At 39.3% G+C, this 12,010-nt stretch overlaps 2 long non-coding RNA genes across 3 annotated transcripts; one reads left to right on the forward strand and one right to left on the reverse strand.

Annotated features, from left to right (window-relative positions):
* Positions 1-1,073: 1,073 nt before the first annotated feature.
* LOC124865131 lies at positions 1,074-4,956 on the forward strand. 2 transcript variants are annotated; one of them, XR_007037462.1, is made up of 3 exons: positions 1,074-1,412; positions 4,311-4,354; positions 4,432-4,956. It is a non-coding gene; the product is annotated as an uncharacterized LOC124865131 (long non-coding RNA). The 2 variants fall into 2 exon arrangements; XR_007037463.1 differs by having other exon boundaries at positions 4,311-4,956.
* Positions 4,957-5,840: 884 nt separating this feature from the next.
* Positions 5,841-7,308, reverse strand: LOC124865138. Its single transcript, XR_007037469.1, has 3 exons — positions 7,026-7,308; positions 6,770-6,903; positions 5,841-6,273 (listed from the first exon to the last, which is right to left on the reverse strand). It is a non-coding gene; the product is annotated as an uncharacterized LOC124865138 (long non-coding RNA).
* Between the last annotated feature and the right edge of the window lie 4,702 nt (positions 7,309-12,010).

Raw genomic sequence — 12,010 nt, forward strand, 5'->3', positions numbered from 1 at the left:
TAAAAAATCCTATCAGATTTTTCCAGGCAAACTTCCTTCATATCCGTGAACTGGTGGTTGTCTGATGTTTCCTCCACATATCCTCCCAATCTTGATCTGTAATTGTCATGTTAAGCTCTGATTCCCATTTTTATTTTATGTATTTAGTTGAATGTTTTTTACTGAAGATGACTGATGATTTGATGATTGATGATTTTTACTGAAGTAAATTTAAAAGGATTGTTTTATTTAGTTTTATCAAAAGTAGTATAAATTATTATTATGTGTATCTCTATATCTGTCTCTATGATTATTAATGAATGTCCATCTCTAATAACATACATGTATAAAATATGTAGATTGTTATTTACAGGGTTATATCAATAGATGTAATCAGAAAGTATTTAATGAAAAATATAAAGTTTAACATTTTTGTTTCATTATAACTAGTCACTGCCCTCTGGTGGTGATGTGTTGTAACTACAGATATTCATCATATTTATTGTTCAACAGGATGGATTGTTTTTCTTTCTTTGTTATAATTTAAACTTGTATGAAGTCAGATAAAATTAGCTTAAATTAATGTTGTTAAACATGAATAAGATTCACTGCAGGGTTTAATTCAGTCTGAACATAAACACATCCTGTTAATACAGAGTTTAACACAGCAGCTGATATGTAGTGATTATCTCTGGTTCTAATTTACTCTCAGAGCAATAATAGACAACAACAGAAACCCTCTTCTCAGTCTTCTGGCTGGTCAGAAGAGTAGCTGCAGCAATAGTTGGAGTTTCTGCTCGCTGTACTCAAGAATGGAGCAGCTGAGAAGATCTTTTGTCATCAGGTCATTCAATCTTTTTAACTCTCTCTGATACAACAAATGTAATTTACAATGTAAATACACAAATATATATAATACAGATTAATCCAGTTACCGGTGATTTATTTTGAAATAACTAACAGGAAATGCTAACTATATATTATGTGTTTAACTTTACTTTGCTTGTAGTTACACACTGTGTCCACCAGAGGATCTAACTGAGCAGCTAGCTGGTTTCTAGCTCCTGATTGGCTGATGAAGCCATTGTTGATCTGTTGCTGCTTCTACTTTTATTTCCTAACTCCTCTTCCTCCTTTAGCATAAAATCAATGTTTTCTCAGTAAGTGTGAATTAGAAGCAGCTCTACAGAGTTTTCACTTGAAAGTTAGTCAAATATTTATGAAATGTTAAATTATCGAGACGTTTTTCATGACAACCGGAAGTAGCGTCTACTGGTGCTGGGTCACTTCCTGTTTTTGCGGGTCTCAGACATAATAAGGAAAAATGGCTCTTATTTTCTCAACAAGGTTGCTGAATTTGCCAGCCTTTTCATTCGCTGATGCGGAGACAATCGCAGTGGTGAATTCATGAACAAATAAACTGGACAAGGGGTGTAAGTTCCTCCATGAAGAAAATATCCACAGCTATCAAGCTAAGAAAAGACAGAGCTTAGCGAACTAACCGCTAGCTACAACATATGAAGTACAGAAACGTCGTGATAAAGAAGCCTAATTTAGTGAGCTAAATTATTTGGAATATTTGATAGACATGGTATAAACCTTCAAATGATATTTTAACATTCTGATATGTTTGCCTTTTCAATTTGTGAAGAAAAACGTGCAAGATGTTAGTTAATACATCATAGATGTTCAAATTGTGCTTTGCTTCTGCATGCCTGTAGTATCAAATGTGTCTGAACTTATTTCCTGATTCACTCTGCAGTTCATTTTGTTGTATTATTAAATTAATAACTATATATCATTATCAGTGCTCATTTCTTACTGGTGGTGAGATATTGGAAGCAATAGTTCACACCTCAGGACTGGACACTACAGATGCAGGGCTGTGTTTACTTCCTGTTGTAGTTTTTATTATAATGATGTAGAAAAAATTCACTGAAACATTTTTGTTTAGAGCTGCTTTTAGTCTGTTAAGTTCTTTAGTGAAAACCTTAGTCTGTCATCTAACCTTTAACCCCTATCTGCCTTAAATTACATTCATCCATTGATTGATTTTCTTTCTTTTTCTGTTGTGGTTTTCTGTAAGGACAGCCTGGAACTGTCTTGTACAAATATTATACCTGACAATGACTGGTGGTTTTTCTTCCTATCTTATCCCCCTGCCTCCCTTCTTCTTTGTCACTGACTCTTCCTTATTTTGTTTTGTAAAACAAGATGTTTTTCAAACATTACTTCCAACAACATCTTTGTTTGTGTTTTCTTAATATTACTTTAATTTGTTGACCGATCCAACACAAGTTACAACAAGTCTGAGCAAAACTGCAACTAAAGTTCCTGCAACAATTATTTTGTCGTTCTCATTTAGACGTTTACTACATTAAGTTCAACTACAGTTCAAGTAGTACAGTTGCTGTTTCTAAACTGTCATCAAAATAAAAGACAGTAATTGTTGGTCCTTCAACTGTATTAATTGAACACCGTATGTTAACAACAATCAGTAAGAAGGTGACCTCTTCTACAGTTAATCTGTGATCAGAATAAATGTTCCTCAGTGAAGAAAATGAGATTTTCTCATCTAGCTGTGGATCCACAGAAGGTCAACTCATGTTTTAATGCAGTGCAGACAACAACCATGAAGTCCAAAACACTGACATAGGTAGGAAGAAGCTGGTCAACAGTCAGAGCTTCAGCACCCTGGACAGCTCTATGACTTCAAAATAACTGATGAGCAGCTGGAAACTCTGCCTCATTTATTGGAGTCTTTGTTAAATCCAGGAATGGTTTGACTTTACCTGAGTCCAAGAAGGTCTCGCTGTGAGGATCCAAAGCTCTGAAAGCTTCCATCTATTTGTGACTCTCTCTGTTCTCTAACTAACCTGGATCATTCTGACGTTTTCCATTAGATGCCAAATAAGGAACCAACTCTTAAAGTAAATATAATATATAATTAGCTGCATGAACAACTGATCAGAGTTTTGATGCCACCAGGATCAATATTCATAAAGAGAAATTAACATCTCAAACACGATACGTCACATATAGTCAGTCTCCACATGTCTATGGAACATAAAACGTCTCTTAACATTTGCATTCAACCAAGCAGCTAAAAATAATGATCAGAATCAGAGCTGCTGAGCAGCTTTCTGAGAAGGCAAAGAGGAAACAAACATGGCCGACCACAAACAAGAGCAGCTGAGCGTTTTTACACTATGATTTATTCACGTTTTATGTCTGACAATATTATTTAACTCACAGTGTTGAACTTGACAGTGTTTTCATTCATGTTATTTATTTCATAAGCAGACTGCCACTAAAAAGACATCCTTTAGTCCCGATCCATACAGAGTTGTTCCTTTTTCACAGCTTTTGTTCACTTATTGTTAAATTCTGACATCTGATCAGAAGAGATGAGATTTCTTATGAATTGCTGGAAGGTTTAAACCGTGACGACCAGAAAGCCAAAGATGCAACAGCAGCTACATTATGCAAGATCAGATGAAGCTGAGCAAAGAAAGTGAAGGTTGTTTTTTAACATATATTATATTTACATAAATTCTGAAATAGGTTGTCTCAATAAAAACTGCTCCTCTTGGTGGATGTTTAACAGCTGGTCTTCCTTTCCAGGACCCTAAAATTAGGACTTATTTAAAATCAGATAATAAAAAGATATATTTCATAACTAAATACCATCATAAACTTTAAACAATAAAACATGAGGATGAGAGGAAATTATCATGGTTTTTGGGGCCAAGGAAAAAAACAAATATAATTTAAAACTGCAGCAACTAATATGAACAAAGTTAACTAATGTCCTTGATAAAAACTTCAGTCAGTCACCATTTCTTCTTGTTAGACTTTCCAAGAGCTCTGGAGAATAATTCAAACATGTGACTTTAATGTTTGGGCCTTTATTAGACTGATCCTGGTAGAGACGGTCAGGATATTTACTTCCTGAAACACGTGTGGACGCCTCAACACACCTTCTACACCTCAGCTGATGGAGAAAAACACTCTTTAACACACGTTAGAACCTAAAGTCAAAGTTTTTACAGATATCAGTTTAGAAGAACTTTTTATTGAGTGTTAATGTTAAACATTCCTGACACAAAACATCACCAGAGTCAAAGTCTGCCCTGGGATTTGTAGTTCTCAGACTTTGGTTTGGTGTCAGATGAAGATCGTCTCTCCAGGAAGATAATTATCTCAGACACCGTCTCTCTCCAGCCAGCCATAGACCATGAGTCCAGTTCTGATCCTCAGGTTTGGTTCTGTGTGTCTAAGTTTAAACGTTCATCTCCACATTTACTGATGTTTCACTTTGTGCTCTGCAGAAACCTCAGACTGATCATCTTTGAGACGCTGGAGAACACCATTGGTAAAATGTTTCATCTCCTACATGCATGTTGTCATGATTTGTTTCTGCATTTCTTAGAGACGTTGTCTTTCTTTTAGAGGATAGAGGACCTGTGGAGGAGGAGGAAAGGAGGAAGAGGATGCAGGTGGTGGAGAGGTTTCAGACGGCTCCTTCTGAGGAAATAGCAGCTCTCTGTGGATCCAGGGTGAGACACTTACTGAAGTAAACCTGGAGTAATTCTGTTTGGTTTCTAAGGTGAAGGTTTATCTGAGTGTAAAACTGTTTCTGGTTCTGATTTACTGTAATCAGGTCATCAGTTGGTACCAGAACCTCAATCTAAAAATGCACCTTTTTGGAAGATCTTGGTCAGACTGGAATCTTTGTGAGCAAACAGATGTACAGTTCTAGTGGTTCTGGATGGAAACATGTCAAACCACCAAACTAACCGATGGTTCTGTCTTCTTTATCATCTTTGTAACATTGTCAGGATAAAGTTGTTCATAATGCATGTAATGTGTTTCAATGATGTCTGCAGATGTTAAAGAAGAGGCTCAAGAAGAACAGAGTCCTTGACTGACAAATAACTTGTACAAAATAAACACAGAACGCCTTCTGTTATCATCTATGTGAATATTTATTAAATCACCTACTCAACATGCAAAGTTCTACATAAAAGGGGTAAAATATCTAACTATGCAAAATAAAGAAAACAGCAGTGGGTGTGTATTGAATCAACCAGCAGTTATGGCAAAAATGAGAATATGACGAAGGGGTGTGGTGGTGAGTGGAGAGTGGGGCTGCAGCTCCAACTGTAACTCAGTTATACTCAGTCATAAAACCTCCCCCAACTCTTGAGCAGACAAAGAGTTATAAAACTTTTGGCGGCAAGCTAGCAAGCAGTGAGGTTGAAGACAAAGAAAATGGGAAATTTCACCATAAGGTTATTTTAGCAGTCCAGTCTCACAGCGCACCTGCGCTGTGGCTCTCAGGTGGTAAATACCCCACAAAACACGCACAGAGCTGGGAGCGCCGTGGCTTCCAGATGTCAACACGGCACATCAAAGTTTCAATAACAAGGTTACATGCACATATCATTCAGAACACATTAGATTCTAACTGCACTAAAAATCTCCTCTACCCTGCCCAGCTATTCTTAATAAAGAAATAAAAAGATTAAAATAAAGGATGGGTTTTACTTGGTGAAGTTTCCTTCTAGGGCAGCGAGTGAGAGGGAAAAAGGGGGGTGAAATGTGGCTGCGCGTCCGCAGTTAAACTCCAAGAAAGCGGTCAGTCTTCGTCCTTTGGCCTCCTTGGCGAAAAGGGAAAAACGTGATCTGACCATCAAAGTCGACTTAGGATAAAACACGGTGACGATTCGTCTCCTCGAAACTCCGTGTTTTTAGTTACGTGTTAAACTCACGTCTTCGATCGGCAAAGTGAAATCTCTGGCCTTCCTAGTCCAGAAACCTCAGTTAGGAATTGTTCGTTGGCCAACGAGAGAGAATAAATGAAATCCACTTGGGACTCTTCTCCAGGTGATGCTTCAGATGTTGGTGATCGGGTCACGATCTCCAGCTGAAGGCAAGGTGTTCAAAATGGGTGCCTCCACATATAGCGTCCTGTGACGTCAGACTTGGGGCGCCCCGTCATATCAGTCGCAATGTCCTGGATACAAAATGGCCGAAACCGCCAGGAGGCCTGGTGGCGTCCCGTACCGTGCAAGTAGTCCAATATTCAGCAAACAAGTGGTCCAACACCACCATGAAGTGAGCAACATTTCCCCTCCTTTGTCCGATCTCACACGGGATGGTACACCATAGACGTTAACAGCTTTGAGAAAGCTGCTCAGGACTGTTGCTGCGCGGTTGTTGGTGGAGGCACTCAGGTATACGATGAGGCGACTAAAGCCATCAGTACCACCATGCACAACAATACGCCGTCTAAAATATGAATGAATGAATGGTTTATTTCAAACAACTATGTAGATTTATAGAAATGGTTTAAGAGCAATGGCACAACCTGCTCTGTCTGTGTGTCCAAGCTTTGTGTTGTGTGACAGAACTCTGATAAAATAAAGCTTTAGGTACTGTATCTCTATTATCTTTAAGGGCATTGACAGAACATGTTGCCTCAGTAATCCCATTTTAATTTCACACATAAAATCTTGATGAATCACGTTTCAGGTCAACACAATCCCAGTTCACATATTTAATATATGTTGCAGTGTTAATTAAAGCCCTCACAACTGAAAAAATGGATTAATTCAATTTATGGCCTGTATTGTGATTTAAAATTGTGTTTTAATATATCCACCAACAAATCTCAAATGAAAACTGAGTAAAAAGCATGCAATTTTTAAGGTGAGGATTATTCCCTCATACAAAGGTTGCTATGATTTTGTAAAAGTAGTTGAAATCATTAATGCTCTTCAGATACCTTATCAGTTTGTGATTGCCATCTATGTGCAACAAACTGTTTGGTTCTGGCACAGAGTACCTCCTCCGTCTCCGTGGATTCAGCTGAAGGGTCCGCATCAAAACTCCACGAGGATCCACACGCCGCATGGAATCCTGTACCCGTTGTCGTACAACAGGCAAAAATGGCAAAAAATGACGTACTGAAAGAAACAAGTTGAACCTTCGCCACTAACAAGGAATTCTCAATTCCCATTGAATGGGTAATGGTCACTTACTCTGTATGTGGATGCCCTGTGCGTTCAGGTGACCAAGCATCATTTTGTATCCACAGTTTGGCTGGTGTTGCAGAATTTGTGTCATTTTCTCATCAAGATCTTCGTCATTCAATGGTGTTAACAGATCGTGGAGTCTGGTCAACAAAAACACACACAAAACAAATATGATCACAGCAGAAACAAAACAATGACCTTTGTAATTAGCTCTGTCCTTTGTTTTATCCCATCAACAAAAAAATGGACTTTACTTGAAAAGAAAAATCTTTGCTTGAGAAAAGAAATACTCCACTGGCCTTAACGATCTGTGCAGCAATAAAATGTTACACAGTCCAAGACAAAAAAAAAAAACGATTATAGTTCCGGTTCACAATGGATTTCACAACTGTAACCAACTGGCTACTTCTCATGGGTTAGAGGGTGGTTACCATGACAACAGTGTTTGACCGCGGAAAACTGTTTAGTTTCCGCTATATAAACACAGCTCATTATTTATAATCAATATAGTTTAAGCCGAACCACTAACATTAATAAAGTAGAACATAAATAAAAATGACCATCATAACATTTTGTCAGGCAGATACACGTTAGCCTCTGCTAACGTAAGGTGCCGATATGCTAACCGTCTTTACTTTACTTTACTTTAGCTTTATGATATCCGACATAGGTGTAAACGCCTAGAAAGAAGGAACAGATAAACTCAGAGCCAGTTTTCAAGGTTAGTGTCTGAAAGAGAGCACATATAATTAGTTAGTTAAGCTCAGTCAATCGCCAGGTCTAGGAGAGAGAAAGGGTTAAACACTGAAAGACAGGGCTATGTGGATTATCGGTAGAGGGTGAGCATTAAGTTGTTGCCAGCAGAAGCTCGGACGATTCCCCTCTCCAAAAAGGTGTCACAGGTAGACACAGAGTCAGGCCAGGTGTAGCTTCTAGGAAGAGAAAAGAGAGAACAAAGTTTAAAGCTGAAATAACAGCAAATAATGCAAAATTGGAGAGTAGTGTGAGAATGTAGCAAAGAGGGTGAAAGTGGTCATTATGTCCTTCAGCAGCCTAAGCCTATAGCAGCATAACTACACAGATAGTTTCAGTTTAGATTATTTAGTTAAACGGCGCTTATTTACAACAATGTCGTCTTAAGGAACCCCACAAAGGGTCCCACTGATGGTCATTGTTATACTAAAAACCACAAGGATTGGGATACCTCTCTCTGTCAGACTGATTATAACCATTGGAAAAGAGAAGGGGTCATACAGGTAGCAGAAATGGAGGGTGTTCCATCCTATTCCATCATATTAGCCAACTATATGAAATAATACCAGGTATTTAACCCTAATGCTCGGCTGCTGGTACGGCATTTACTGCATTTATTAACGCATTTTCTGGTTTTATCAAAAAATTACCTTATTCCATACTATGCCATCCTCCGTCGAATTGTCCGCTCAGACACCCCGAACAAATTTGCGGTGCGTCTTAATGACCTCTGGAGGTAAAATAATGGATGGTCGTCCAGTCCTCCTTTCCTCTGATTCTAGGCGTATAGCAAGTTGGCGACCAACTTCCTCCAGTCTGTCCAATATAGTGGAGTCAACCTCCACACCCATCTCAGCTTGGAGCTGATTGAAATCCTCCATGACCCGTGCAAAACGAAAATGGAGGTAGTCATTTTGGTCAATATCATTTGCCAATGAACTTAAATCATTGGCAATGGATGTAAGAGAACCCTCCATCGTGCCTACCAAAAGAACTTCGGTACCGGAGTCTAGGCAGTAGCAGCAGGATCGGGATCAATTCTAACCAATGGTGCTGAAGACATATGTTAGAACCACCCACCTCATTAACATACAGAGACAGAAAAACAGAAATAAATAAATGTGGAAATGTAGAAATACAGAAATAAATGTAGGAAGAAATAAATAAAAGTATAAATAAATAAATGTATGAATAAATAAATGTATAAATGAAAAAATTGTATTGTGAATTGGCGCTATATAAATAAAACTGAATTGAATTGAATTACTAGACTGGATAGATGAGGCACACTTTTTTTTAACTGATTTTAATGCATTTTCTATTTTTTATACATTTCTTTCATCACAAATCATAATTTTTTCAATAGCTTTTAGGTCACATGACCCAATGATACAAAACTAATGTGAACTCATTCTACTAGACCAGGGGTCTCAAACTCAATTTACCTGGGGGCCGCTGGAGGCAGAGTCTGGGTGAGGCTGGGACGCCTAAGGGATTCCACAAAAAATTTTGTTAAAAAATATCCTCAAATGTCATCAACAGTTAATGATTTCTCCAATACATGAACTGTCCTGAACACATGAATGGAACATTGAATGAAGATCATGAACAGTTCCTCAGAACATGGCTTCTCCAGCTTACTCCTTGCTGCCAGAGACGTGACAACGCTTCCTCTCACATATCTGAACCACATTTGGCTTCAGAGAGGAGGCACTAGAGACCCTCAGTATGGCTTGAAGATTATCATCAGTAAGTCTGGACCTGTACTTGGACTTGTTAAAGTTCAGGGTGGAGAAGAACTTTTTGCACAAATATGTGCTCCCAAAAAGGCACATGGTCCGCTTGAACATTTGGGAAAGCTCAGGGAAGCTGGGGGACAATTCTCTCAAAAATTGCCCATGCTTGTCTGCTTTTCCATTCACCTCCCTAAATGTGGCCTTGAGGTCAGAGTTGCATTGCAGGTCAATAAGCTCCATTTGAAGCACAGGAGGAGTATCTTGCAGAGGTGAAGGGGTCTGCAAAAATTTGAAAAGTGACTCTGTGCATCTTGAAGTCTGCAAATCTGTGATCAAATTCCTTCTGCAGCTTCAAAATAGCATCAACATACTTCTCACCACTGAATGGTGTGCCTGCATCCACAAGTGCCTTGCATGCTGGGAAATGGCAAAGGTTTGTCTGAGAGAGCTGGGCTTTCCATAACACAAGTTTTGTGGAGAATGTTCTTATGTTGTCATAGCCAGTTGTCTTCTCTGAGTTCAAGAAAATCTTTTCAAGACATTTCTCCTGCTGAGCCAACGTACCTCAGTGAAGTAGAGCACATCTTCATATTCTGACTCCATTTCCTCTAAAAAAGCACGGAACCTCCTATGCTTTAAGCCCCTGGATCTGATGTTGTTGATGAATTTCACAAAAACAGACATCATGTTGTCACACTTCAGGCATTTGCTGCAAAGGACCTGCTGATGGATAATACAGTGCAGAGCAATGGCCTCTTCTACACCCTCCTCAAGTTTTCTCTGAACAAGTGCCACCGGTCCACATAAAATTGACATAAATTGAGAGCTGAGCAGTGTCAGTTATGTCTGCGCTCTCATCAAGAGCAACTGAATATGCATCAAAACATCTGGCTTTCTCACACAGTTGATGATAAATGTCACTTGACGAGTCAGAAATGCGCTCTGCCACTGTGTTGGCAGAAAGGCTGATGTTGCTGAACTGACTTTTCTTTTCCAGACAAACTATACTTGCAGCCTGTAATATGCATTTTTTTTTTACAAACTCTCCCTTTTTGAATGGTTTTCCGCCTTAGCAATCATCTCACTAACCATATAGCTAGCTTCGACTGCTGCAGCATTCTCTTTGGTTGCCTTCTTGAAGAAATCTTGTTGCCTCACTAGACATGCTTTAAGGCTGGCAACCCGGTTGGCTCTCTCATCCCCCTGGTATTTTGCACATTCCTCAGCATGTTTAGTTGAATAATGACGTTTCAGGTTGTATTCCTTGTGCACTGCAACTTTTTCAGTGCAAATAAGGCATGTTGGGATGCCCCTGTGCTCAACAAAGAAATACTGCGTCTTCCACCTTTGCTGAAATTGTCTGTGCTCGTCACCCATCTTTCTCTTCACTGCAGGTTTTGGCTTTGACAAAGACATGATGAGGGTGTGACAAAATGTAGTTTATTCCACTTGGCGTTGATCTTGTTCCACGTTTCTTAGAAGTCTTTAGCCAGCTAGCGACGCATGGAGTACGTCTAGGCGTGTGATGTCATTTCCGCTTCTAAGGTGACAGCTACCGGACTGTTCGTCATCCGCCACACTGTTGTGACAAGCGGAATGTGCATGAAGTTGTTGTAGCTTAGCCTAGCACCGAATGTCAGGACTTCCTTCAGAGGTCCACTCCCCCTGCGGGCCGCACTAATATTATACTTTCATATCTCGGTGGGGGCCACAAGATATCGTCCTGCGGGCCACAAGATATTGTCCTGCGGGCCACAAGATATCGTGCTGTGAGCCACAAGATATCGTGCTGTGGGCCACAAGATATCGTGCTGTGAGCCGCAAGATATCGTGCTGCGGGCCGCGAGAATGAGACCTCTGTACTAGACAGAATAGATGAGACACACTTCTTTTTAAAAAATGTTTGTAATCACAATTGATCATTTTGATCAAACATAGGAGTATAATACATACTGTGATCAGTTGCAAGGTCATTCTCAAAGCTTACAAATTCCAGTCAAATGTAAAACATTCATTTTAGCAGATCACATCTGCTTTTTTGTCCAGCTTTACTGCATAAGTCTTCAATGCATGAACCAGTTTCTTGGTAAATCTGATTGTGACCTAACCTTACTTTGGAAAAAGAGGGGCCCAGACGTTGTCCCTTCACAAATCAAGGGTCAAAGCGTCCGTCCATCATTCAGAGCTGTGCTCCTTTCGTCCACATCAGCAGTTGACAGAAGAGGAATGTGTGTGATTGTATTTTTTAAGTTCATGTTTCACTTATTTGTCAACATTTACTTCATCTTTTTAAAACTGATATCAACAAATGTTCAGATTTGCTGGCAAAGACAGTTTTAGCCACTTTAACTCTTTATAAATGATTATGTTGCTTATGCAGAATATTGCAAGCCTGTTTAATGTGGCTGTCCATGCACTGGGAGTGGTGTATAAGTATGTATAGATGTCATGTGGTTCACACTCCTTACCAGTTGGTGGCGGTAATGCCTCCTTCAGTTGTTT

The sequence above is a fragment of the Girardinichthys multiradiatus genome, unplaced genomic scaffold (assembly GCF_021462225.1).
Source record: "Girardinichthys multiradiatus isolate DD_20200921_A unplaced genomic scaffold, DD_fGirMul_XY1 scaffold_26, whole genome shotgun sequence".
NCBI classification, from domain to species: Eukaryota; Metazoa; Chordata; class Actinopteri; order Cyprinodontiformes; family Goodeidae; genus Girardinichthys; species Girardinichthys multiradiatus.